We start from the raw sequence: 24,555 nt of genomic DNA on the forward strand, positions 1-24,555 counted from the left end.
AGCAGGTGAAATATGAATCGATATAGGAATCATTATGTCAAATAAATTTCCATTCGTTCCAACAGTTATTCACAATAATGAATCTATTTTAGAAAAAGCAACATTGATGATGGGAAGAATCGTATCCTTCTGTTTACAAATGTACACCAAATTTTAATACAAGATGATCAGATCTGTATCAATATTTTTCTTCGTCGCTACATATCGGTCAGTTAATATCGAATCGTAAAATGAATATCGTATCAAACGAAGCAGCACGTCCATTATGCGGAAAAGAGACGACAAAATTTTCAAATGACAATCAACGGAAGTTTGAAACTACTTTCTTCATTTTTCCTTCTATATTTTTTCCCTATTCCACTTGGGGAAGTTTGCGGGGGTGGAAACGAAGTTCCACGGTTTCACGGCTTTTCCGACGAAATATTCGCGTAATCACGTTCATTTGAACGCGGATGCATTTTAATAGCGGGAGCGAATCGCAGGCAACTCGATTCGGAAAGTTGTCACGCTGTCGGGCAAAAACTTAGACCTCGTTAAGGCGCCGAGGTGCATTTGCGTGACACTCATCAAAGCAACGGCGAGGTTCCTTCAAGAAGACGGAGAAGGATTAATGAAGAGGACTGTCCTTTCTTGCGTTGTTCGCAAACTTTGTAAATTTTTTTCATAAACGCGTTGATGAATTTAGTCGGAATTCGAGATTCATGAAAAATAATTTTAATTTTTGAAGGATTTTGTTACTCAAGGTGTGTAGTTTAGTTTTGTCTAAATAATTAATGTTTCTAAAATGACCTTATATGGCATTTAAAAATTTTAGTCCTATAAGGTGATGAGCGTTTTTTTAATATTCTTTTCAAATTAGTAAAAGATATACTTTTTTTCTTTTACTTCATTTGAAATAATATTTATTTAGTTTAGTTGCTCAAATTGAATAATTCTTTTTAATTAACTTTAAGTTGTGCATGAGATTTTTAATTCTTTGAAATCGTAATGTCTTTTAGATTATTATAAATTACAACAACTTTTTCAAATTTAACGAATAATGTTCCTCTAATAGTAAAAATTCTTCTAATTAGTTTGAATTATAAACAAGCTATTCCGAATAAACAATTCTAATCTAAAAATCCAATTGTGATCTTTGTAATTCCAATTGAAAGTTCAAATTTTCATCCATTTTAAAATTAGATAGTTTGTTAACCCGACTGGGTGATAAATCACGGCTAGGTCCGTAAATAAGAAGTCACAAGTGAAAAATCGCAGAACACTGTAGGAATACTGGCTATGTTAAACAAGACGCAGAACTACCAACACTCTACTTAATTTTGATTTTTATTACGATGTCGAATTTACAATGGAATTTTCCTAACGAAAGAGTATCTAGCTTTTAAATTATTAATTCAAATAATCAATAGCAGTATAACAAAATTTCATATAAACAAATACATAAATATGTACGACCTTTTTTTGTGGGCCATCTCACATGATTCCTCAGCATTTATCATATCAATACAAGATCATAAACGTACAATGCAGATTACATCGCATAACACTATTAATTCCATTCGTAATATATTCTTTTTCAGTTCTAAAATAACCGGATAATCGACGTACGTAACGAAAGTGTTTATTGTAAGAACAAAAATTGGATCACGATTATATTCGACACGAGTTCGATTCAGGAGCGTTTTACAGACGCAAAACATGCTATGGCCACCTGGTGGTGGCGCAATTTAATGATTTCCGGTAGCGATTTTCGATACGCATTTCGATGACCATGAGTTACGTTCGATAGAGTCGAGAACGTAAAGCAGATGAACTGCCAGAATGAAATTGCACGATCATCATTTTCTAGAGAAAACTTCGCTTCGCAATTGCCTTCAAGTTTGTTCATAACTTCTAACATCCCTGTTCGAAACGATTTAGAAATTTTAGCTCAGTTCGATAAGTTCATTACGATTTTGACCACTTTTTCAATGTTCAGACTATTATTAGAATCCCGATATGATAATTCGGTTGCTCGACAAACTTAAAATTCCCAAAATTAACATATGTAACTCCTTGTTCATGAAAAGTGTAAAAGAAACATTCTAAATTTCCAAAGAATTCGAGGATCTCGAGGAATTCAATAAGCTGAATGAATCAAAATAATCCAAGGAATCGAAAGATCTGGAGAATCCAAGGAATATAAGAAATTGTAAGATCCACCATATAGAATGTATTGAAAGATCGAAAAATCCAGAGAATTCTCAGAATCCATTGAATATAAGAGATTCGAGGAATTCCAGGAACTAAAAGATACTAAACGAAACAAAATAATCCAATGAATTCAAGGTTAATGTAAGAAATCCAATAAATTTAAAGACTCGAAGTATACAAAATGTTCAAAAGATCTAATATTTCAAGAATTTAAAAATTCGAGGGGTTCGAATCTCTGGGAATCATTTAGAATTAAATCGGTTAATACAAATCTCATTTATAATATTATATTCCTTTAACGCAAACGATATTTCTACGATAACCGAAACTTCGACGTACATTGTCGCTTTTTTTTATTAAATTTGTATTCAAAATATATAAATGCATATTTCGAATATCGAATGCACTAATACAAGCACTTTGTTCGATCAAATATGAATAGTTTATTTGCAAAAATTCGTCGAAGCGTTAACAGATTTTAAATTGATCATGGCGGTTTCTCAGTTAATTTGAAAGAATCTTCTTTACCTTATCTATTGCTTGACAACCAAAAATAATAATGAATTGCTAAAATGCAAATGTCAGTTTCTTTATTACACTAACTATACTAACCTGTAAAATGAAGTTTTATTCTATCATAATATCGTCTGTTGGCTCTAATAACGAATAAAATCATTCTGGGTCTTTTTACTTGCAATTTCGTGACTAAATTACATTTTGCCAAAGACAAACAAGCGTCCACATATTTTCTAGTGACAGTGTAATAACAAAATCGTTTATTGCAAGAGCACGATTGCAAATGCGGATCACGATTATGTTGTACACGAGTTGCTCTGCGATTATTCAGCTGCAATTGCAATTCCTGCACGTTCTTCAAAATTTTCCGTTCGATCATTGCGTTATAATATCGTCAACGTTGCGTCAGAGTATCGAAAAATCATCATCTCCGCGTAGAGATACGAGCCAGTGAATCGTGAGTGTCGCGTTGGCTACACGCGGAAAGCGTGCACTCGCGACACGGTCGAGGTAACGACAAGCCATGGATTACTCGCGCGACACGTGTTGCCGACGTTTACCCGCGTCACGTTAACATGTGCATCGGCGTCGTTCCGCGTAAGTGCGCGCAGAAGTGCGCGTACACGTGGTTTCGGCCGGCCGATCCTGTTGCGGATGATTTACATGCGGTCGCGCAACGCCAGCTGGCTTTGCTCGCCGCACAGGATACTACTTTGCCTCCACGAGCGTTTTCGATCCTCATCGCGGTTCGCTGCCCCCGACTTTGCGCACCGCCGATGCTGCAACCGAACCCGTGGCCGGTCGCACGATTTTTAGGGGATATCGAAGGAGGGTAGCTGGAATTTTCAATGGCTGGAAGAATTGGTAATAGGGTGGTTTAGGGTGGTTTGAAGAGGTTCAAGGTGGTTCGGTTGGGTTCGGTGACGAATCAAAGTAGATGGAATGTGTAAAGTGGTTTTTCGAGACAGTTATTTGACTTGATCGAAGGTGGCTCGGAAATTCGTTTAACTCTGCTACGTTCTTTCGATCATGTTCGAGCCAATTGTACGTCACGTTAAAAAACATCTTCAGGTTGAATAAAATACGAAAAGGTCTCGTCGATATGCATGATGTCTCGTTTCAATTTTATTAGGTTGTCCGAAAAGTTTCTTTCGTTTTATGAGAAAATAATAGACGCACAACATTTTTTGTTTTATATTATTTTGTCGAATTATGTACGATCCACTTTGTTCTGTTCAGATAAACACCGCGATATTTCACAGACTTTGTTTCACGTTTGTACGAAGGTGCACTGTTGTAAAAAAACACGTTTACGAAAGAAAGACACTTTCCGAGCAACCTAATGCGTTAACTTTTCGAATATTGCGTACGATATCGTTCAGTAGTGCTGAACAATTTCCGCAACGGAAACTCAAAAAGCGATACAGGAAGCGTAACTACGATCCGGAACTCCATTGAGAAAATCCGATGGCTCCGCTCTCGCGATAAAATAAATCACGGCGCCTGGCCTTGAGAGACGCAGCTTCGCCTACGACTTGAACCCGCGAGACGGCCAGACATGGCGAACTAACTTCGTCCCCGCGATTTCGAGCCGTGGCTAATTGAATTCGATCGAAAATACTCGTCTAATTGCAGCGTCGCTGGTGACTCGACGGTTCCTCTCCCCCGTTTGCCCCACGTGGAAAGTGGGGCTGAACTTTCCAGTTTATGGAACTGAATCTTAAGTGGCCGACCCTCCAATTTAAACTTGGGTTATCGTTCTGTCCTCGAAAGCAGGTTACCGTACACTCACACCCCTTGCCACGACTTGCCTCGTGAATCAAACTCTCTGTCCCTTTGCCGTGCTATTGAATTCAAGAAACAGCGATGGAATCAGGTTCGATACTTATAAATTCGAGTCCAGTAATTGTAGATCTTAAAAATCTGCTTACACGCGCATATCTCGGTACACCTTGTATTTGATTCTATTTGGCAGTACTTTCTTCAATTCTCAAAGTATATACTCATAGAGAATTCGATTCTCTCAAGTCCAAGTCTACTCGACCTTGTAGGTACTACTTCTTTTTCAAAATAAAGAGAGTTCAAAATTTAGGCGACCAACATCGAGGTACTTCATCATGAGAGGGTAAACTGGTCCGTGGAATTTTTTCGAAGCGCGAAAGGGGCGATTCTATGGTATTTTGGGGGATGCGCGTAATTCACGAGTCACTGAGGAAATTGATGGGCCCATTGGACTGTTTGGGAATGGGAGTAGGAGGATTCTTGACCTATCGGTCAGAAGTTGCTCCGAGGAGGAAATTCAAGTTGGTCGACTGGTAAGAATGTGAAAGGAAAGGAATTGGGAAGTTTGCACTTTGATGGACGTGGAAAAATAGATGGCGAATTAATTTTCTATTTCGACAACGCAGGGTTAATGGTATGAAATTGAATTTTTATGATGAGAAGTTTTTAAATGAATATATTTGATACTTATTTGTAAGGCTTTTTATAGATTGATTTCAGCATGTGCTCATATTTATGTTTCGAGTTTCAGTTTTTTTTTAATTTCAGTTAAATCTATTTATAATTTTCTTCGTCACCGGAAGTTTGAGAAAATGTTCTGTACGTGAGTAAAACACAGTATATATATTAATTTGTGGTTTATATGTAAAATGCTTTTGCTTTAAAATTTGTGGAACTTTCTTTCAAAAATATATTCAGCTTTCATTTTTAATTAACAAAAAACAGTATTCGAACGTTTTACTCAATACATGTAATATTAAAATATACAGGATATTGAGAAGCCTAGGATAAAATAAAAGCCTAGAACTTTAAAAGTTTTTAGTATTTGATTACTTAGCAAAAGTTTGGAATTATTTTATACAGGGTGTTACGAAATATGTGGTAGATATTTAAAAGATGGATTCTAAACATGAAAAGAACGAAAGAAATTCATATACAAAAATGTAATACGAAAGTTTGAAGCTTATTTTTCAAATTATTGACAATGAATCAGCTGACGAACCCTACTGTCTATCTCATTTATACTGTGTGTTTCTCACTTTAATATGACGTATCTGTCTATATCTGACGTCATTTGTTTCAATTCATGGACCTTGGTGTATAGATACAATAACTCTATATGTATGGAATTTCTAATTCAGTCGCCTATAATACGTGATATAGTTCAATTATAACAAAAAGTTTTCAAACGAAACACATCGTGGGCATAGGAAATAAAATTTTGTATCTTTCAATGATTCTTGATCGATATTAGCAATAATCTTTTATGGCGTTATAATATTTTCTGTTAAATCTCTCGCAGACTAATTTCTTTATTTGTATTTTATATTTTGACACAAAACGGTTTAACTTGCTCATAAATACGTAAAAATACAACACCTCACTCGAAAAACTTGATCTTAATCTTCTTATTTCTGTTGGCAAGTATCATAAGTCTTTACAATTATAGACTCATCTCTTTAACACTTTGTGTAATATTAGCATATCGCTGCAAGAATCTTATTCTATAAATCAAAATCCTATATCTAATGGAAAAAATCATCCTTACTCTGGAATCTTATTTTCTAAGAATGTAACCTCTTCGAATCTGATGGGACGTTTATCTTTACCGACATTTTGTTTTACTTTGCCAGTCAGAAGCTCTTTAACAGATAAAAAAAAATGGTTTTAGATTGTAAAGACGAAAACGTAATAAAGCTCTCATCAAAAACTCGTGATCAACGTTCGCTCTCGTTTCTACTAAATGCATGGCGATGAAAACTTGATCGATCCTTCACAAACGAGCCTCTTTTTTTTGACGAGTTGTCGGTTCGCGTTGAAATAGCGTCGCGGCGCCGTTCGAATGCCTGAAGATCGAGCGTCGACCACCCAGTCAGATCCCCAAGTAATAAATTATATCTCGTTTTCTGATACACCAGAGAAGAATTACAGAAATTCATCATTCTGTGTTTTGAGATCTAACACGCTGTTTTCTTTGACAATTTGTTCACAAATTTCTGTTTATGTAATTAATTATTTCATTCGAAATAATTTTTAAGTTCATGAATTTTACTTTCAATTTTCTACATCTTCAAATTCTGTAAATCTTCGTGTCAATGATTACATATTTGTACCACAATATCCAAGGCACAAAATAGTCAAACATTTTGTTTGTTTTCAAGTTTTAGTAACGTGGATTTTTTTCAAATTCACCTGTTAGAAATAAAAGCACAAAAGTTAAAAATTTAATTAGTTCCGGTGTTTGAAAATTTGTGATTTAATTAATACTTGGCATACTTTTTCACGTTGTTTTACAGTGAAGATAGTATTTCAAGAGAAACAACGTGGTACGTTAAATTTACTATTCTTTGTCTAATTAGTGGAAGAATGTATATATCCTTGTAAAAATACGATTTACATTCCTAAAAATATTATGTGACTATTATATACTCATATCATATTATACTCATTAATCACGCAACTTTCTTGAAACATTCCTTAAAATTCTATTATTCAAAATTTGAGGAAATGCAAACCAGCAAGCGCGTTAAAGGCATCTTTCCAAACATTTTACCCAAACCCAATTTCCTAAAGTGGACTCCTAAACATAAACGAAAAGCTAGCACCGCGCCGCGCCGGACAAAAAAGGGGGAAACGAGAAGAGAACAACGGTTAAACTGTCTCAAAGTCCGTCCCATTCACTGCCACCGGAATTTCCATCCCCTTCCTCTGTCCGACCTCTCCAATTAGCCTTGTCAAAAACACACGTCGAACTACCCCAACGAGATCCAACCCCCTTCGTCCCGTGTCATTCGCTCTCTTGGTTCACATGGCTGACAAGGAAAATGAAATTTCCCGGTAGCGGGTGGAACAAACGGAAAAACCGGAGGGCCACGGAATTGCGTCAGAAAAATGAGGCCCTGGTAACGCACATCCCCGCGTCGTTCTATATTTCAAGGGTCGTGTTTCGACTGGCCAGAAACTGCAAAGTCATTTCGAGGCCGTTGCAACGCAATAAAAGAGCAGTAGGGGTGGCAATAAAGGCCAGTGACGCGGTTAACTGAAAAAAAAAATCTATTTTTTCGCTTCGAGACGCGGTTATCATCCCCCTGATGGTGGTTCAGTCTCGGGACGGTTGACAAATACGCGTCCAGTTTGTTAGTGGGTTTCTTTCTTTTCGAGAATGATCTTCTATTGTTCTTAGGGTGTAGGAGATAAGGGAGGTTTATGGGTTGACGTTAAGGATGGTAGATGATTCCATCTTGGAATTGCAACTTTGGCTTTTCTTCTTCATTTTACGACGACCGGTTACTTTCGAATAGTTTATGTTTATAGAGAAGTTTAATACTATCGAGTGTCGTATTTTTATTTAGCATATTCTACAGTATTCTTTGATATAAATATAAATATAAATATAAATATAAATTTAGCGATAAGTAACTATGAAACTGTGGATATTCCTGCATTTATGTAAAATTGAACTTGATTCAAAGCTGCACAAACTATGCAGAAATATATAAAATATCCACAGTACAGTTATTATTGTAATATTTAATGATAATGATTTAACGATGTATAATTGTATAGAGACCTGCATTCTAACAATTATATACTAATAGTTAATAATGTGGACAAGTGAAGTGATTGAATCTTGCTAAGTAAAATTTAAATGGAAATGATTGTAAGAGATTAGCAATCCTAGTATCAAGTTAACTTGTCTTTCCCTTCTAGGAAGTTTAAATTAAGCTTAATAGGAGCAGCTTAGTTTATTAAGATAATCTGTAATAGAGGAGTATATTTGTCAAGAAAATATTTATAGGATACCTGCACCATCTAAATTATAGATTCTAGAAAATGCTATATATAAGTATTCTAATAATTTTTGATAATGTTTCTTGATGTAATTGTGAAGAAACTCGATTAGCTTATTTATCTCGGTTGTGTTTATGAAGTAGTTCTGTCTCACGATGTGAAAATATGAGTAGAATAGATATTTCTAACCTGTATAGGTTGATAATAAGAGAATAACTTGTAGCTTCTTTGTAGACAATATATATACATTTCAATGATTTAAAAACAAACAGTTTCATTATTTTGCATATTTCTTATCTCGCAACTGAATTAAGTGCACTGTTTTATTTCTCAAAACTTGGAATATTGTACTGAAAAATTATCAAAGAATCAATCGGTTCATAAAAATATTTTGTTGATACCTTAAATGACACGAAATAAAAATTGTTCCATTTTACTTATTCATCATATAGTTTGATGGAAAAGAAGAGAAGGTTAGTTTATTTAATAAATAACCGTAGTCTAAACGTGGTATCATTTTAGTATTTCTATCAAAAAATTTCAAAACGGCAGTGAAGCCTTTAAAACAAATCAAAGGTTTTCTTGCATATCTTACAAAAAAAGAAATAAAGTAATGTCAAAAACTAGAATCGTAAACGAAAAATGCAAAACACGATGAGTTCTCGCGCCGTGAAAATAAATTCCCAAACGAAGATACATTCTTCGTGAATGAAAGGGAAGATGTATGTGCATTCCTAAAACCACCATTCGTAATCCAAACAGGCGAGTATTAATAGGCGGGAAAGAAAACAGTGAAAATTTTCAGCGACCGATGTCTGACAATCGTCGAACAGCTGACACACGGACAGTCCAGAAATAAATTTTTCTTGTCGCGAATTTTTGTCGATTGTCTCGACAATTCCTCCTAACTTCTTCGAAATTACGTTGTTTTTTATTCCAAAAATGTAAAAAATCATCACTGATTCCAAAAGTAGAAATGTAGACGAAATAAATGTAGCAATAAGTAAAAAAGTGTAGAAAAATTTTTTTAAATATAAATTATAGTATTGTCGTATTTTTGTTTAGATATACGTCAATTCAATAAGGATAAACTAAACTTCATTATATGTTCTATATATCTGATTTCGTTGTATACAATTTTTATAAACTTTCATATGTCCTTTATTTATTATTATTAAAGTTCCTTTAAAACCGTGAATTTTATGTTTTATGTATGACTCAAATTTTTCAATTTCCGTATATATGCATAAACACATCTGGTTTAGGAAGCGTCTGGTTCAATAAAGTATGACTCGTTAAAAATCAAGCATTTCATATGCGCAAGCTAATACTGTACGGTGACTGCATAATATTTTTGGTTCTTGTAAAATATTCTTCGATGATGAAGTTAGTACAAATATTCCTTACCAATAATTAATACAATTAAAATATTATAAAGTAACATTTAAATAAACACATGTACATGTTTTAAGTAAAGTACATTTATTCTTAATAATATAGATTCGCTAAAAAATATTATTGAACGAAGAATTAAAGAGAACCTTTTAAAGGGATTGAAAGTCCGAACAATGAATACAAATGAACAAATATATGAATAAATCAGAAATTGCAAATTAATGTAAATTGTAATATTGATACAATTTTTGTTAGAAAAATAGAGAAAAAGTATACATTCTATTGGCAGTTTAATTACGACATTTAGTACAATTTTGATTTTCGCATATTTCTCTCAATAATAATTAAGTAAATACTTCCGAGCTCTTATTGATCTGGAAACACCTTTCAAATATACTTATTTCCATAAATTAATGAATTTTTTCAAACATCCTTTAACCGAGATAATTAACTCTCTGTTAGATCATGCAACCACGAAAGTTATATACCTATATGCCTATTCCTTCTTAATTTCATTTTGATATCTGTGCGTCACTGTATTATCATACTTTATTAATGCATCTCCATGCCAGTACCAAATTATTACATATCAGATTAAAATAAAAAATTGTTCTGAATTATAACTTTTTCCTCTCGGATCCAAACGAAGGACTGACCATAAGAAATTATAAAAATATAGAATATATAACTATGAAATATATGAAATACCTAAACAGACATCCACTTGCTTTCAACACATCTATTCACTATATAGCATAAACTCGTCAAAAAATAATCTAATCACCTAACAAAAAAAGAAATAAAATGAACGTTTCACAGGGATGTTAAAAATCACACCATCGCACTCACTGTCGTCCCCTCTGTCCCGCTTGTCAATCTCCCGCTGTCGAATCTCGATCGTTCCGCGTCGTAAATACGAGCCATATGATCGCCGGCCGTCTCTGAATCATCGCCGCAGAAAATATCCACGACCCCGAAGGTACAACCTACTCCACGCTTTCCACCTTCGAAAAGGTACCACCAGTTCCTCGCTTTAATATCCAATTCCTTTCTAAGAATTTCCTTCCTCACACAAACTCTCTTTTAAATCGCACGATGAAAAAAGAAAGAATAGAAAACCACGAATCTTTGTTCCTCTTTTTTTCTTCCAAAAGACACGACAGTCGCTTTAACCGCGTTTAGAGTTCCAAAGCGCGTGAAAAAAATGCCAAGCTCCTCGGGGTACGCGACAAGACGAGGGCGTCACACGCGACACACATTCACTCGACTCGAAAAAAAAGGAGGCGCTAAGGGAGCAAAAACAGCGAAGAAAGACATGGAAGAGAGGAAAAAGGATTGAAAGAGAGAGGAGAAACAAAGAAGACAAGGATAGAAAAAGAAGGAACGAACGATAGAAGAAGAAAGAGAAGAGGCAAAAAACACGAGAGTGGTCCAGCTCGAAGCAACAATGCCTTTTTCATCCTTCTTTTACTTGCACCTCACTAACGACCGGGAGCACGCTATCCAACCTTCTTGCTCGCCTTTTTGCTCGCTTTTTTATCTCTCGACCCGTCGCCCCATCGTCGAACGCGTCCCTATCCCTTCCCTATTTTCCCCCCACGGCCATCCCTTCTCTTTTCCACCCTTGTTTTTTCTACACCGGTACACAGGAAGGCAGGAAGCTTCTTCACGCGACGTACCTCTCTTTTTGCCCCTCTGTTCCTTACTTCTCTTGTTTCTCTCTCACCGACGCACCACCCTTTCTCGACCACCTTCTTCTAACTCGTTGCTTCGTCTTTTTTCCCCTTTTCCGTCTTCGTCGTCTGTTTCTTCTTGCTCTTCCTGTTTCCCTTGCGTTTCCTTCTCGCGGCCACGGCCGTGCGGAATTCGAACCGGGGTTCGATTTGGCGGCACCCGGTTTGAGCCGGTCGGCATAACTGCGTTCGAGTAGACCACTCACTCCCGGACTCGTGGCCTCTTGCCTCTTCTCTCTCGCTCTTTTTATGTTTCTCTCTCTCTCTCTCTCTCGCTCGTTCGCTCACACTCGCCGTTTCGCTCCCAAGCTCGGCTCTACCACCTCTCGAACGTTCTTCTTAGTACTCCCTCTCTTTCGCACCAGTTTAACGGTCTTTCTTTGTCTTGCGCTAATTTATCGCTGTCTTTGTTGGTAGTAATGGGTTTGAGGTGATTTCATTTGGCTCGAGCGAGAATAGAAGGTTGCACGGAGGTTGAAGTGGAGTTTTCGTGATTTGGAAATTTTTGTCAGATGCAAAGCACCAAATGAAACAAAAGTTGTGATATTGGCACTTTAGAAAACGCAATACTCGATAAATGACATAAAAATCAGAATGCTGGAGTTTTTGAAACATATTTCTGTTTCAAAGTCTTCGGACAGGTGTTGTATTTCATTAAAATTGTATCAACCCTAAACTTGCATAAATCAAAAAACACATTTCTGTCTCTGTATTAGTTGTTCAATTGTGCTCTATACAATTATGCTTCTCTTTTGTTAAAAGTATCCTTATAATTAGGTATTTATCGTTTTAACGCTAAGATTATAGATAGCAGTAAGATTAATTCATTCAACAGACTCCAATGAAATGTCATGATAGTACTATAAACTATAAATCTTACAGCTTATACGTATGTATTCATATTTTTATTAATACTGTAAAAAAGTAGAGCTTGTATTTTAATTGATAAATGTTGTAACGTGCATTTTAACTTCGATATTGTAAATTCATGCTTGTCCATTTTTCTGTATTCACACTTGACACATTGTAAATGTATAACCATCCATTGTCTAGGTTTATTAACTACAACCAGCTGAAAGTACGCATTTTATTACATCTAATATCAGAAATACAACCAATTTTTACGATGGTTATTAATTATTCTCTATCCGCAAGTAGTTCATTCGAGATAGCTCGTAACTTTACTACACTGTGAAAGATTGAAAAAATCTCCTTTCATTAATTATCTTCTAAATAATAACATCATCACACCGTGAAACAGATAAAAATCTCTCGCTTTCGATGAATTAAGAAATCCAACCCTCCACTGAAACACCCACAAAACGCCTCACCTCCAAAAAAAATGCAATCACTAAATCACCACAAGAGAACCACAAGAACATCCAACTACCGCGTTCCAAGTCATTCTAAACTCACGAATCTAGGTCTTGGCGATAGTCACGAGGTGTCCTCCCGGTGGTAATCGAATTTAGTCCCATCACTATCATCACCCTGATCTTCTGCTTCGATTCTTAGCCTTGTTCCTCACTTTGGATCACCAATTTTCCTTCCTTTTCCATTTTTAGCCCCTTCTCCGTTCGTTTCGTTTTCTCTTTCGTAAACACGGTTCAACGTTGCTGTATCCCGATTTTCTCCGCCGCCTTTTTTACCCCTCCACGTTCTGTTATTCCTCCCCACCCCATTTACTGTTTTTCTCTTTCTCTTTCCGGTACCCTTCTCTCCAACACCCAACACACTCGCGCACACACCTTCTACCGTAATGTATGTGTACACACATACAGGCATTAGTAACGCGTACCACGCTATCTTGCCGATCTAAAATTACCCCAGAAACGAGGAACGGCCGCGAGGCGAGTCTCTCGCTCTCTTCCGCACGCTTCTTACCGCTAACACGCACGCGAGTTCCGCCCTACCAGGTGGAGGATCGCTGGATCACAGTCGTGGATCGGTTACGGGGTCGATGGATCGGTTTTCCTAAGTGGCCTTCCATGAGTCTTCAAGTATACTTAGTGCAAGCGATATAGTAAGATAAAACGTTAACCCTTTGCGCCCTGAACAGCGTTCGAAATTTTATCCTAATTGATTATTCAAATTAACTGCTTCTCACAGATATCCATAATGGAAATATACATATTTTTATATTCCCCTAATAAATATTTATATCGGTATATTTCTGTCAAAGTTATGGTATAACACGAAAGAATATGTTTTATAATAATCTGACAGTGTAAATCCTATGTACTTGTTGGATCGTCACATGAGCTGTTCGGAAAAATACAGGAAAGCGACGATGTTGCTGATCACACGGTGGGTCGGTTTTCTTAAGCGGCCTTCCGAGGGTCTTCAGATATACTTACAAATGGTGTAAACGATATAGCGCGGTTGTCAAATAAATCGTTAACCCTGTGCGGTCTGAGCAACATGCGAGATCTTATCACAACTGATTCATGTAGGTACAATAAACTGCCGCTTTCCAAAGGTATTTACAATTTGTCTGTATTTTCATGTTTTTGTAGCTAATAGTCTACATCGATATATTTCTGTTGAATTAAATTATAATCAGATTGCGGATTTTTATGCATTTATGGGAGATTTAAAGATGAAAACAATGCATATCATGTGCAAAAATATATTTAACGAAATATTGAAAGTAGAATATTTATCATAATATCTAGTAAATAAAACAGATAATTGTTTGAATCCCATTTTTTTAATTAGTCTACAAAAATGTTTTAACTTCTGATCGATTTTATGGCCTAACTATGCATTTCGCTTCCACCGTCTATAACAAGTATTAGGTCTGCGAAAAGAAGGTAAAAAAGTTAGCGGAGAAGAGAAAGTAGCTATAATGATAGATAGAATGAATGCATTCAGGCAATTGGCTTGGTTAATGCTGTTTGTCGATGTTGTTTGTATATTGATTCTTTCGTGCGCTAAGGGAATCTGAAGTAATTGGACATGTTTGAACAGGGTGAAGAATGGTGTTCTGTTTTTGTGGCTGTGTAGGGTTGAACATGTTGATTTTAGTTCAGGTCTAGTTTTAATTTCTTAATGATTTACTTTTCTTCTTTTAATACGTCAGAGGAGTTAACGACGCGTAATTGATCTTTCAATTTAAATTTCACTATCTCTGTAAAAATTAATAATTATTTTGTAAGTTACAAGAGTCTAAAGTAAATGAATACGTTGGAATTGAATGGAAGATACGAATTTGTGTAATTGCGTGATCGTGAAAATTTCTCTTTTGTATAGTGTTAAAGGATCGGCAATCTGTGTATGCATCTTTAATTTAAATTTTACTATCTTGAGATATATCAAGAAGAAATCATTTTTTTAATACAACTTTCCCTCCTCCTATTTCTTTCATAATATTTCTAACAATATATTATTGTTGCACACGGGAAGCAAAAGGGTTGGTCAGATTTCGCATTCGAATGTTCGAGGATCGGCTAATAATCCGTGTAATTCGACGAACAACGATCACCGTGACAATTATACGGTATTGTTTGTAACTAGTGATCAATGTGCCAGCGGAGGGTGTTGCGGTTACGGCGTTTAAGTTCCGGGTAGAAGATACGCGGAACGGTGAGCGCTGTATGTAAATTCCTGTGGCACATTTCACGCGCCATAAACTTATGAATGACCGGTGTGGACAAGTCCGTTCTGATGCGTTGCTCGTATGCTCCGCCAGGGTTGATCCATAAACATGCGACGCGGAGAATTCCTAATGATTACAATCACGCGGGAACGTTGATCGAGGCTATGAATGAAAATTGGACAGGGGTAACGCGCGTTTCACGCCCAACCATCAAAGAAAATGCGTTAGTAGAATGCCAAAGGAAATGTATAGTATATATCGGGCCTCCAACTTGGTTCAAAATTATGTTCTCATTACTGATCAAAATAATTTAAATATGTAAATTTATATTTTCACGTTGTGTATCGCATAATATATTTTCAATATATTGTTGTGATGCAAAAAAAAAGTAATATGCTAAAGACATAAAATCCTCTGCTTGCGTATCGAATTTTGCTGAAAGATTGTCCGCACGTGATAAACATTAATTATTATCAATTCTCAATTGATTAAATTATTAATGACAGCTTAAATTAGGATGCAGAATTTTATTTTATTTTGTATTTTTGTATTTATTTTGTCTTACACGATATAAATTATCGGTTTTATTTATTATTAGATGGATGAAAAATACAAATTAAGATTAGAAATAAGTGAATACAATTGTGATCGCCTCTAACCTAACGATACTAATGGAGGATTAAAGATCGTTTGTCTGAGTTTATGATCTAGGTGTTAACGTAGGTTCGAGATTATTTTGGCACTTCTTCCTGTTATTTTAAATAACTTTTGAGTTAAATTAGAATCAAAATATATTGCACTCCACTTTTCAGAAAATAAATGATCTCTCAGAAGAGTAATTTAATATTTGAAAGAATTTTAGTTTTGGTTATATAAGGCAAATATATATGGAAAATAATGACGGAGGATATTGTACTTGAATCTTAGTACCGAAACATACTAACAAATACAAGTTACGTGTAACAATACGACATGCAATTTTGTAAGATTAAAAACATCTTCTTGTACATTTTTTTTTTTTTTATCAATATTCTCCATTAAATAGATACATATAACAATATATAAATATAATCAATATGCTTCTTTTATCAGAATCTTCAAACTATGACTTGTCCCTGGCATAAAGTAAGACACATTTCATTGAATAAATATAAAATAGAGATTTAGGAAATCTTTCATCGTAAAATACGTATTTATTTCATTTCACAATTAGTATAAATCTTAACAAATTTCGCTTACGAACCACCATAAGAATCACTCGACCCAAGCAATAATTACCTTAATCCTTCGCCACTTTCCCAATCTCCACCACTTTCAAACTACCCAATTCTCCAAATATGCATCACCAAACTTCAAAACGAAGGCGCCTAGCAAACACTTTCGAACTGACTCAAACCATCTGCTTCTAACAACTCCTAATTTCAACGGCGCGAATCAGATCTATTACCGTAAATATACGTACAAGTTTCAAGAATAAATATGTCAAATCTGAACGCAGCTGCTTCGTTCATCATTCACGATCCCTCGCCTCCGGGTTAATCATCCGGTGGTCCAAAAGAAAAGTTTGGACGACGTTCAGGAGAAACGGACAGTCGTGATCCGGACGCGGGTCCACATGTCACTGGGTGGCCTACATTTACAAGTTAAATCCACACCGTGTTCCACTGTTCCAGTCTATTATAAATTGGACTGTCGTCGAGTAAGTGCCGCATAGTAGAACCGTGAAGAGCTTCATTATTCCGGTCTCCGCGCAGTCCGATTGCTCAGGGACGAAGAGATAGAGGAACAGATAGAGATTCGAATGTGCTATGTGTGGGTGTTGGGGAAAGTGTTTGGAAAGTGAGCGTAGAGGATAAGTCAAAGCGGAAAAGCGAAAGTGAAACGAAGTATTAGGTTTTATAATTTCAAGATAATTAGGCGAGGTACTCGTGGTTACTTCTCCCATTTTTAGTATATTGCGCCTTGTTCCAAAGTCTCGTGAACGTCGCTTCTTTGCTTCAATTGACTTCCTTAGGGAAGATCTACAAATATCAGTCTTCTTTTTTTATTTTCGTAGTATTTTCTTTTTACGAGAAAAAAAATATTTTCAAGTGTACCCTGAGCAAGTGCACTGGAATGTTCACGAAACGTTGGAACAAAACATGACAAACCAATCAAAACCTGATCAAAATCAAAATTGTTGAGTACCTTCGATTTCATGGAGTGAATTGAACTTCTGTGCACGATTTTGAATGTGTGAAATATATGCAATTCTGTTTTTACATAATGCATTCACTTCTGAAGAAACGTGTCAATAAGAATAGCGCAATGAAAAGATAAAAAATTGAATAATTGCATGCTTGTTCTTTAATAAGAGAGATGTTTAATACATATTAGAATTCAATACTTTAACTAAATCAATTAATCTATTTTTCCAGGAAATATTCCGAAGAATTCTGATGTTTCTTGTCGCTTTAATTAAAATTTACTATCAACCGAAGAAACATCAAAATTCTTTAAAATTAAACAAACAAGATTTCCTTGGCAAGAATCGTGTGTATGTTTATTATTAGGTGCATCCGTCTTCGAAGGATCACGCGAATTAAATTCGCGATCTATATAAGCTTTCATTGAGTCTATTTAGAAACATTGGGTCTAAATCTAAACCTAAATAACTATTTGTATTTATAGAAATTGTATTCAACGCGTAATTATTTCAAACTTCTAATTTAATTCAAATATTTATTCGTGATTACATTTACATTAATATCTACGATCAAGTATATTTAATCGTGGTAAAAGATGAAGGCCAAAGGTTAAAAACATTATAACCTACATTTCCTGCCTCTTATATAAGAGTAATTTTAAAATTCAATATGCTGTTAACCAATTCCGCATCAAAATTATCTTTCCTTTTGACTTAGAATTAAATATGTAAAAAATGTTAATAACATTAACTATGTAGTCTAATATTTATTAAATTAAATCAACATAACAACTAAAGAGATATTTTTTAAATGTCAAGATGTCGCTTCTAAACAACTTGTCTAGTATCAGACGCGCCAGTAAGTTACTAATACGTGACAAATACGTTCTGATTTATCCGAAGAATTTATATTGATGTTTTATTGTTAGATAGTAATTGTGAATGAAGGACAAGTAGTTGATCGTTCAACACTTACACGTAATTTAATTTGCTGGCGAAACTGTTTTATAACCTTACCTTGTCACCTTGTCCATAGCGCAATAAAAATTCCTGCAAGTATATATCGACTCATAATCACGTCCAATCGCTCGATTAAATGCCGTTGCTCTCCGCGTGCAATTTCCCGGGGATAGCCGCGACAGGTTGGCGCTCGAAGAATGACGACGAAGAAAAATGCAATTTCGCGTGCACGCCGATTCGGGAATTCCAGCATGCGCGGCCGGACAAACAAAAACGAGTTAATTAAAAGCTGGCTGCCGCAGAATAGGTGGAGAAACGAAGCCTGTGGACACACAATGCCGCGTTTCCTGCGTGCCATCCGGCCTACGTATGCATATGCATACGCATTCGCACGGAAGATGCAATTTTTTGCCGCGTGGAATGCATATTCCGTCGATCACAAGCGCAGCAATTTCGGACAAGCGGTCACGATCACCGGCTCCTAGGGAATTTCACGGCCAACGTCCATTCCCCATGGATTCGTCGACGAATGTCGCGTATTCCATGGATTCCGGGCAACGGCAGTGAGGTTATGTTCATAATGGAGTTCGTTGGCTATTGTTCGGATGGGTTTGGGTTAGGTTTCAGGCAGAATTCATGCTGAATATCTGAATTGTGAAAGCTTGTTCAGGTTTCAAGCAGGAAGTTTTAACTTTAGTTCGGAAATTTTGGCTAACTGCGATTTTTTAGAAATTTATGTTTCAGAATTTGCAGTAACGTTATATTCATGATAAAATCCAATGGTTATTGTTTGGACGAGTTTAATACTGAATGACTGGTATATGTTTAAATAGCTGTCTAAATAAAATTAAATGTTTATTTAGATTTCAGACAGAATTTTAGTTTCAGTTTGGGATTTTTGAAACACCGTGGTTTCTTTCTAAATGTATGTTATGTTTCATGGATTTCGAAACTCGCAGTCGCATTGTTTTTATAATGAAGTTCGTTGATTGTTGTTTGGATGAATCTGAGAATCAGTTGTGTATATCCAAATGTTTGTTCAGGTTTTAGGCAAAGTGTTTCAGCTTTAGTTTGGAATTTTTGGCAGACTGCAAATAGTTTTATACGTGTAATGGAATTCATTGTTTCTTGTTTTACTCAGTCGAGAGGATGTATAATGTATGTCTAAACGTTTCATCGTGTATAGATTTGTAATAATTCCTGATCTCTAATAAATTTGTAATGGTTCAATCTAGTGGATTAAATAGAATTAAATTCTAGGCTGTTTAAGACATATCGAACTGAAGAGTGCACAGATCCATAATGTAAATATGAGAGGATTTGAAAACGTTTGAAGTGAACGAAATTGTAAAATTTTTACAGAAGTTTGCAGTAGTTTTTGAAAGACATTTTCGTTTTTACCGAGCTGGAATATAATTAGTTGGTTAATTCTTATTTTCATTTTGCGCAAAACTGGCTTCATGTAAGGACATTAATGTTGAAATGTTGCCTGTGCAAGTTAATATTGTGAAGATACTTGTACAATTTTGCAAAATATTATATTATATTATAATAAATGTTAAATTATACACCGTCATAATAGAGTCAGTAAATTATCCTAGAATTGTTTATTCAGTTTACGATAACGATTCTTTACAAATTGATTTCTGATATCTCCGACGAGAATATTAGCTAATTGAGATCCGTGTGATAACAGAGTACTCAATGTACATTATACTGAAAGTACATCCAATACTGAATATATACTGGGTATATTTATGTATAAAATACATATTGTATGAGAGCACCATAATTTAAAGGACTGCATATTAAAGCAAGCTATAATTAAAATTGTTCTCCAACTACTTTAGATGAATTTATAGCGTAATATAAATATATGATTTGTATCTTTGTATGAAAAAATGTATATATGTTTCTCAAAATCGTGATAAAATTTATTCAGTCCCTAAAAAAGAATGGCGTCCGGAATTAATTAAAACAAGAAAAATATATCCTTTTGATAAAACTCTACAAAAATTTCCATTACTTTCGTAATTAAAAAAAAAAAAAAAAGGAGAGTGCAAAAAATTCTTGATGACACTGTGAGAAATTTTTACAAAAATGACAAGCTGTTTAACATTCTGAAAACATGAGAGCATAGAAAGCTCTATCTCAATAAATCGTCATATATTCTACCAAAAAAATGTTTCCATCGTGTATAGTTCGTGATGTAAAACCAGTGTCATAAAAAATTCATCAGAGAACTAATTTTTCATCTGCGATAAAGTATTGCAAAAGGCTCGTGGCATATTCTTGGTAATGCAGACTGATTGTAATAATCGCGAGCAAATTAAATTGCGATTCACGTCGCGAGCACAAAACTCGTTAAGGACCCATGAAAATTGTATGGAAAATAAATTGCATGGCCCGGGAGCGCGGAATTACCTGGCACATGCAGCCCGGATTCATAGGAGTTAATGAAACTTTCAGCTAATGCACACAACGAACAATAAATTAGAGGAGGCAAAAGGAACGCAGAGAGCGTAACGCGATTTGAGGAAACAGCATGATTTTTCCTCACGCTTCTAGCGGTGGATTTTGTTACATTTACTAAACTCTGTTACTATTTTATTTTAATAAATAAATTGCACTCGAAATCTAAGTAAAATACCTGATAAGCTAAAAATATAATTTTCAATAAGTTTATATATATATATGACTTTATCGAATATTATTAAAAACTCTATTTAAAAACTTTGCTCGAATAAATTTAGATTTTAATATATATAAATATGATGTTATAAAATATACATATATAAGATAAATTAAAAATTCTGATAAAGAACATAATTTTTCTGAACAATGACTGATCATGTTACCCTCGAAGAGTCAGTCGTACGAATTATAAAATTGTCACGAAGAAAATTGAAAGATAGTAAGTATTTTAATCGCGAGGGTTAAAACGAAGGTAGCGCTCGAGTTTTACATGGTTGCAGTCGACGTAAAAACTCGCGTTTCGTGACCCGTCAGATCGCACGTCTCGATTAAAGGAATCGAGGCAAGGAACTCCTTTGATCTGGAATCCGAGGCTCGACAGGCCGAAAAGCTTGGAACGATGGAGAAGATTGCGTTTTACAAATGCTCTATCAATCTTACAACAACTGTTAATTTTCCAAGATAGAAGTACGACACTTGATTGACTACCAACGTATTTCGTTAAAATTTCTTTCTTAACAATGAGATTTTAATGTTACAATATTTCACTCGAATGAGAAAGAGAAAAAATCGGACAATATTTTAAGCTATTATGTACTCTGTTCGGATATATTCTATGGGCATAAAATAATAAAAAATGGATAAATTGCGCTAAGATAATCCGCAGTTTTCCTAAATAGAATAAAGAGATTCGCGAATTCTCGAAGAACCGCGCATTAACTGAATTTATTGATCAATAAAGTAGCCAGTTAACGTCATCCATAAATTTAGTAATTCATTTCCACTGGCCGAAACCCCTTTTAATTTATGTCTATTGTTTATTCATTATACCGTTTAATCTTTGATAAATTCATATACCCTTTTGAAATCGTTATTCAAAGCGATATTGGATTTTTAAAAGATGTGAAAATATAAAGTAGAATTATTAAATGTACAGAAGCAATTAATTATTTAAGTTTACGAAATCTGAAACATTATTTAAATGTAAATTAAGGACACGCGGTGGTCTTATTATACGAAACGTACTATCTGTGTCTATGTACAATCTTTTAAATTTATTTCTCCGCTTTAACTAAGCAGTTCTTATCTCAAATGGAAAACCTCCAATATTAATAGAATGTATGAACAATAAGTTGAGAAAAAAGATTCTGATTGCATTCAAAATGTGAAAAGTTTCATTATATCAACATAATACAATCTTAAAATAATTAAAAATTTCAAATGTTAAAAAGTCATATATACGTATTACCAAAGTTTAAAATATTCTAATAAATGTCCGAAAATCTCTTTAAAAAAATTAAACATCGTCCCGTTGCTATCTAGAAACCTAAAATCTTCAATAAATATGTATGTATATACCTGTAGCGGTAGATCTTAAAATACCATAATTTACATACATACAGCATCACCCATAAATATACATTGGGACACTTGCAATTAAATGCCTTTCATTGCTTTCATATTTTAGTCATTTTATTAGAAATCTATTATTTCATTCGTATCATATATATCTTACGATACAAAATATTAGGTGAAGCAAAATTTATTAAAGTTTCGTAACCAATGTAGCCAAGTGTATTAATGGACCTCAGAAGCAAGAACAAACGAATTGATAAATTATTTATGACAGAAATAAAGTAGTACTTCTTACGAGTAGATATTGCATGTACCACTTAATAGACATTAATAAATAATTACTATTACTACTACTACTGCTAATACTACTATAAAGAATAGCTGTCACTTCTTTAAACCTATTCTCTTTGTTTGAAACTTAGCCGTTCATTTATTCCCAGACATTTTCAGAAATAACAGGAACAATAAAAATGACGACACGAAAGAAGCAGCAACAAACGAATTGATAAATTATTTATGACAGAAATAAAGTAGTATTTCTTACGAGTAGATATTGCATGTACCACTTATTAATAGACATTGATAAATAATTACTACTACTACTACTACTACTACTACTACTACTACTACTGCTAATACTACTCTAAAGAATAGCTGTCACTTCTTTAAACCTATTCTCTTTGTTTGAAGCTTAACCGTTCATTTATTCCCAGATATTTTCAGAAATAACAGGAACAATAAAAATGACGACACGAAAGAAGCAGCAAAATGGATAGAAAAACGAAGGAAAACTAAACGTTACCACGACAGGGACGATAAATCACCGGTGTAATATCTAGTCACGGCAGGTCAGGTCCCAAGTCTCGACGGGTAGACGCAGCGAAGTCTTATTCAATTCGCATGCCCCAAGAACGCTGCGATTACATCGCGTGACTCGATGCACCGGTTCGGATTACACGTGCCTCGGGATCTTGGTGATCCTAAATCCTGTCGGCCCTTGTCACCCAGCTCCAGGAACTCCGAAAACGACGTGGGCGACCGACTATGTCGTGCCTCGCTCCACCAAACACCTACAGACAGCTTGTGTCTGGCCAGAGTCTTCTGTCTTTTTCGTGATTCCTAGCAATTTTCTGCTCTCTTCTTCACCTCTTCTCGATTTTTGCAATATTTTACGGGTCTCTGTGATTTTCTAAAATTTATTTCCATCTTTTTAGCATTTTATATGATCCCAAACAATTTTGCAACATTTACAATGTTTTACTGTTCTTTATTGTTTCCTATCATGTTTTTTTTTTTTTTTTGTTATTTTCTCTAATTTTACACAACGCTTTATAATTTTATTACACACATTAACATCCATGTTATGCATAAATATTCTCGTCACACAGAAAAGGAATCTAAACGGCCGATTACTTTTCGTAGTGATATTAAGCTACACCAAGCTACATCTTCTTCCATAAATCTGTACCACGACGAGTTAACCTTCTTCGTCAACCTATTTCTCAAATAATTTATATTTCTTTCCGCTTTCTGAGATGTTGATCGTTTTTGTCGTAACTGGAAGTGGGCGAGCATTTTCCTTCGTCACGTTTCATAAGCGAACCTTTTATTCGGCCGCTCGACTCGTTTGTATTACAAATCGCTCTAAGAAGATTTCCGAGTCCCGCGCTCTTCGTACCTCGCCTAGATCCTGATTTATACTTCTCGATCTGCGCGTCAGCAACCGTAGCTCGTTCACGGCGCTCTTCAACGACAGAAATTCTCGAGTATATGTCTCCACTGTACTGAAACAGAGCTCATAATGCGAGGAGAATTTTTCCCGTAAATCCGTACCAAACGCTCCCTAATTGCGATTATTGCAACATTTCGAGTGCAGTTGAGGAAGTAACATTAAATTCCAGATTTAAATTAGCTTGATTTTAAAATGTTATAGATTTTTTAAATAATGTGTATAGCAGTATAATAATGTGTAGATAGACTTAAACAATGTGTTAAATATATGCTGAGTTAATTTAATAATTTTAACAAACCAGATAGTTTCGAAATTGGACTTAAGTCGACACCTCGAACTTTCACGCACGCACCTTGTGAATCAATGAATTTCAGTAGAACCAAAGTATTCGGAAATACGG

The 24,555-nt window shown here is 35.0% G+C and overlaps 2 protein-coding genes across 4 annotated transcripts in view; one reads left to right on the forward strand and one right to left on the reverse strand.

The window, feature by feature from the left end:
* Positions 1–11,817, reverse strand: part of LOC117159572 (uncharacterized) — a 59,063-nt gene extending 47,246 nt beyond the window's left edge. For both annotated transcript variants that reach the window (XM_033339546.2, XM_076623710.1), the window contains exon 1: positions 11,577–11,817. The gene's annotated coding sequence lies outside the window, so the exon portion shown is untranslated. The remainder of the gene's footprint in view (positions 1–11,576) is intronic.
* The window catches only part of Ror (tyrosine-protein kinase transmembrane receptor Ror), a 353,434-nt gene that overhangs the window by 135,603 nt on the left and 193,276 nt on the right, over positions 1–24,555 (forward strand). The gene's annotated exons all lie outside the window — the stretch shown is intronic.

The sequence above is a fragment of the Bombus vancouverensis genome, chromosome 13 (assembly GCF_051014615.1).
Source record: "Bombus vancouverensis nearcticus chromosome 13, iyBomVanc1_principal, whole genome shotgun sequence".
Classification (NCBI taxonomy): domain Eukaryota; kingdom Metazoa; phylum Arthropoda; class Insecta; order Hymenoptera; family Apidae; genus Bombus; species Bombus vancouverensis.